Source organism: Pteronotus mesoamericanus, unplaced genomic scaffold (genome assembly GCF_021234165.1).
Source record: "Pteronotus mesoamericanus isolate MK-2021 breed Mesoamerican mustached bat unplaced genomic scaffold, CSHL_Meso_final contig_25, whole genome shotgun sequence".
Classification (NCBI taxonomy): domain Eukaryota; kingdom Metazoa; phylum Chordata; class Mammalia; order Chiroptera; family Mormoopidae; genus Pteronotus; species Pteronotus mesoamericanus.
Genome location: NW_026555105.1, coordinates 29,009,337 through 29,015,116, shown reverse-complemented (window position 1 = coordinate 29,015,116; position 5,780 = coordinate 29,009,337).

Genomic DNA, 5,780 nt, shown 5'->3' with positions numbered 1-5,780 from the left:
CCTAGAAGTAGGATGGAAGGGAAGAATTCATTTACTCCATCTCTCATTTTTGCCATTTTAGAAGCAATCCTGAAATTAATAAAAACTCATCTGAGTATCCTTTTTTTGCATTGCATCTGTGTTGTGGATTCAATGTTGAATGATTAAAGAATACACAATAAATAGAGAAGTCTGGATTAACAAAATGGTTTTTGGCTTGATTTTCTAATCCTGACAGCTGAGTGTGGTATTTGGTGGTCTTTTCATATAAAGTGTAGGTTGTATTTAATGAATTCAAATTAGAAACTTTTTTAGGTTTTCTTAAAATCTGGGCTAAGGCATCAGCATAAACATGAATTTAAAAATCTATTGATTACTCTTTCTGTAAAACTCTATAAAGCTATTAGAATTCTTATAGCCAAAAAAAGTCAATATATAAATGCTTATGACCATAAAAAATGTTTATTCTGCATATAGACTATGCAGAAAGGTCACTGCTTACATCTCAGACATTTTTACTGCCTACTACCGACCTGTTTTCATGGAAGTATCAAGCTTTATTTTTATATCTTTATTTTCTGGCCTGTCTCTGAAGAGTAATTAGGCAGAAACAAGAACACTGAAGATAATTAAAAGGTTGCAATAGATTTCAAAGGTAGTAAGAAATACCATCAAGCAAAGTATAGACCTGTAGCACTATGGCAACAGAATGAGTGGTTGAATTTTGAGTCTTAGAACTGACTTATTTTTGTAGTATGAATATGCTATTAGGTTTTGCAGAGTTATCTTAGTGTTTTTATAAAATAATCTCTTTACTTTAAATCAGTATACAGGATCTCAAGACCATTGTTCATTATTTTTTCTACATTAATTATAAACTGAGGTAATCTAAGGTCAAAATAGTATTCTATTTTTTTCTACCTTTATTGAGATATAAGTGACATTGCGCAAATGTAAGATGATTTGATACATGTATATAATATGAAATGATTACCACCATAATGTTAGTTAACACCTCCACCTCCATGACCTCATATACTCACCTTTAGTGTGTGTGTGGTAAAAACACTTAAGACTTACTGTCTTAGCAATTTTCAAGTATATAGTACATTATTATTAACTATAGTCACTATGCTGTACATTAACCTCCAGTATTAATTCATCTTGTAATTAGAAGATTGTACTCTTTGACCACTAATTCCCCATTTTCCCTACCCCTTAGCCCCTGACAACCAGCAGTCTTATCTTTATCTGCGTGAAAAATTCTATTCAGGCCCTGAGTGGTGTGGCTTAGTGGGTTGGGTGTTGTCCTGCAGATGTAAAGGTTGTCGCTGGCTCGATTCCCGTAAGGGGACATGCTTGGGTTGTGGGCCAGTTTCTCGGCCAGGAGTATGCAACAGGCGACCAATCGATGTTTCTTACATTGATGTTTCTCTCCCTCCCTTCTCCTCTCTCCGGAAATAAATAAATAAAATCTTTAAAATTAAAAAAAAATTCTATTCAGTTCCTCTGATCATTTTTAAATAGGACGATTGATGATGATGATGATGATGATGATGAGTTGCTATTTAGTTGTATGAATTCCTTATATATTTTGAATATTAACGCCTTATCAGATAGATAGTTTGCAAGTATCTTCTCCCATTCTTTAAGTTACCTTTCCATTTTGTTCATTGTTTCATTTGCTGTGAGAAAGCTTTTCATTTTGATAAGTAGTCCCACTTGTTTATTTTCTTTTTTGTTGCTTGTGCCAAAACCAATATTAAGGAGCTACCTCCCTGTATTTTCTTCTAGGGGTTTTATAGTTTTGAGTCTTACATTTAAGTCTTTAATCAGATTCAAGCTAATTTTTGTGAGTGGTATATGATAGGGGTCCAATTTCGTTCTTTTGCAAATAATTATTCAGTATAATTTTCCCTCTTAGAACTTCATTTGCTATATCCCCTAAGTTTTGGTATGTTGTGTTTCCATTATTGTTTATTTCAATATTTTAAAATTTCCCTTTGATTTCTTCTCTTATTCATTGGTTGTTTAGGAGTGTGTGGATAATTTCCACAAATTTGTGAATCTTCCAGTTTTTCTCTGATTATTTATTTCTAGTTCTTTATTATTTTGGTCAGAAAAGATACTTGGTATAATTTTATTCTTCTTAATATTTGCTAAGATTTATTTTGTGACAGAACACATGATCTATCCTAGAGAACTTGAGAAGAATGCATATTCTGCTGCTGTTGTATAAAATGTTATGTAGATGTCTGTTAGGTATATTTAGTTTGAAGTATAGTTCAAGTCCAGTGTTTTCTTACTGATTTCCTGTCTGGATGATTTATCCATTGTTGAAAGCAGGATATTAAAGTCCTCTACTATTATTGTCTTGTCGTTTATTTCTCCCATTAGAAGTATTAGTATTATCTGTTAGTATTTGCTTAATGTAGCTACGTGCTCCAATGTTAAGTGCACATATATTTACAAATATTTTATCTTCTTGATGACTTGACCCCTTTATTGTCATATAATGACCTTTTTTTGTCTCTTGTTACAGTTTTTGACTTAATTCCTATTTTGCTGATAAAGTATTGCTACCTCTGCTCCCTTTGTTTTCTATTTGCATGAAAAAACATTCCCCATCCCTTCACTTTGATACTATGGGTGTCATTTAAGCTTAAGTAAGTCCCTTGTAGGCCGTGTATATTGAGTCTTGTTTTTTTTTATTGTTTTATTTTATTATTTAACAAAATTTATTGGGGTGACACTGGTTAATAAAATTACATAGCTTTCAAGTGTACATTTTTAAAATTAATTCAGCCACTCTATACTTTTTTTTAAACAGAAATTTATTTCTCATAGTTACGGGCACTGGAAGTATGAGATCAGGGTGCCAGCAGGGTTGGGTCCTGGCTTGGGTTCTCTTCCTGGCGATCCAGCCACTCTATACCTTTTGATTAGAAAATTTAACCAATTTACATTCAAAGTAATTGATAGGTAGGGACTTATAATGCAGTCTTATTAATTGTTTTCTGGCTGTTTTGCAGTTCTCTTGTTTCTTTCTTCCTCTTTTGCTGTCTTCTTTTGTGAACTGATGATTGTCCATAGCAGTATTCTTTGATTCCTTTTTCTTTTGTGAATTTAGTCTAGGTTTTTCATTCATGGTTACCATAAGGCTTTCATAAAACATCTTATAAATAAATCAGTCTATTTTACACTGATAACACCTTAACTTCAACTGAATGCAAAAACTACTCTTTTACCCCTCCCCCACCCACCACATTTTGTTTGAGAGATCACAGTTTGCCTCTTTTTATACTGTGTATCCATTAGCAAATTATTGTAGTTTCAGCCATTTTTAATACTTTTGTTATTTAAGCACTACATTAGAGTTAACTAGTTAACACATCATTGTAATACAGCATTTGAGTATTCTGGATTTGACTATGTACTTACTTTTACAAGTATGTTTTATATTTGTATGTGTTTTCATGTTGCTAATTAGTGTCCTTCACTTCAGCTTGAAGAGCTCCTTTAAGCATTTTTTTGTAAGGAAGGTATAGTAGTGACGAATTTGCTCAGCTCTTTTTTATTTGGGAAAGTATCTTCCCTCCATTTCTGAAGGACAGCTTTGCCAGGTAATGTATTTTTGCTGGCATTTTTGTTTGTTTCAGTATTTTGAATCATCCTCTGTCTCCTGGCCTGCAGGTGGCTTGCTGAGAAATGCACTGATACTTACAGGGGTTCCTTGTATACAGTGACTTTCTTTTCCTCTTACTGCTTTTGAAGTTCTTTAATTTGAGACAGCTTTATTATAATGCACCTTGGAGGAGACAATTTTGGATTGAAATATAAACTTGATGAACGTGGATGTCTAAATTTATTCCCAGATTTGGGAAGTCCTCAGACATTATTTTTTTAATAAGCACTCTGCTCCTTTCTAGCTTTCTTCTTTTCCTGGGACCCCAATAATGCATAGATTGTTTCTGTTAATGGAATCCTATGGTTCACACTCTTTTAAATTCTTTTTCCTTTGCTCTCCTCTGACTAAATAACTTCAAAGGACCTTACTTATACTTCACAGATTGTGTCTTCTGCTTGATCCAGTCATTGATGCTCTCTATTTCATTTTTCATTTTATTCATTGTATTCTTCAGCTCCATAATTTTTATCTGCCTGTGAATATGTGTTGCTCATATGCTGTTTTCCTGATTTCACTAATTTTTCCTGTTATTTTTGTACCTTTATGAGCCTCCTTAAAATAGCTATTTTAAGTTCTTTATTGGGAAAATCACAGATCTCCATTTTCTTAGAATCAGTTACTTAAAAATTATTTTGTTACCTTGGTGGTATCATGTTTCCTTGATTTTATGTGCCTTGAAGATTTCCATTGCACTCTACATTTTTTTTTTTTTTGGAAGAAACAGTTACCTTCTCCAGTCTCTACTTAGAGACTCTCTCCAGACCCAGCTTAGAGAGAGAAAAATACCTTCCATCAGTCATGTTGCAGGTTTTGAAGTTTTCTTAAACCTCTTTGATGGATATTCTTCTCCATACTTCTTGTTCCCTATTTTGAGGAAATTCTTAAGATTAAATGCCTTCTCTCAATCCTGCAAAGCCAGGCTGAGTGCTGACAGCCTCCCTTTTGATTTCCCTAATTTCCCTATGACAGTACTGATTGCTTAAATTTGTGTGGTTTATTCTAGTCTCACAGAGTAAAACTTGCTTTGTGTGTATGCTAACTAGCCATCTGCAAAGACTCACTCTTACCACCATCAGAAAAATGCACAGAGAGCTGGCCATGATGTAGAGGCATGTTTGGATGAGGCACATGGATGTTGGTGGTGCCTGTGAGCCAGGTGAGGGGATCCACAGGTGAGGTGTCCCTAGTGCCACATGGGTGAGCTTCCTGATGAAGTCTGTCATGCAGTCCCTAAAATCTGCATTCCCCTTTGCTCTCTGAAGGCCCTGTCTACTCTTTGCCCTGGTGCTCTCTTCCCCACAGCTGTCTAGCACACCTCAGTGTTCTGGATGTGGTAAGAAAGAAGTGGGTCTCTTTGAAAATCCTAGTGCTCACTTACGTGTTCTAATATTCCCTTGTGGGAGAAATTCTGTGTTCAGAAATCACTGAGTTATGCTGCCCTGGAGGAAAGGTGATGCAGGTAAAGTGAAATTGTTCCTCCTGAATGCATCAAATCTCTGATATTTTTGCTCCAATGGTGTGATGGAACTTCTCTGCTGGGCCACTGGACTCACACAAAGGCTCTCTTGTTCATGGTGATTGCTTAAACCAGTGTTCTTTGAGGGAGAAAATAGTATAAAACTCTTATTTTGTCATGATGATGATCAACCTAATAATGAACATCCACTCATATTCCACTGATCAGAACCTTGATATATGAATCCAACCTAATAGGGCTGAAAAATATAGTCATCATATGTGCCAAGAACAGGAAACAAGATTGAGTATGTAGCCATTTTTACTACAATATGATAGAGCTAAATATATGAGGTCTGTCCAGAAGGTATCCAGACACATACTATGTAAAATAGAGACATTTATGGAAGAAGATACAAGATACAAGAAACATTGTTGATAGGACAATGGCACCTCAATCCCCCTCGAAGTAAGCACCTTGGGACCTCACATAGTTCTCCCAATCACCATCAGCTGCCCCATTGTATTTTCCTGAATTTCATCAACAGTCTGAAATCTCTTCCCTTTCAGAGGTGATTTTAGATTTGGGAAAATCCAGAAGTTGCTGGACACCAAATCTGGGCTGTAGTGGGGCTGGGTCACCTGGGTGATTTGATGT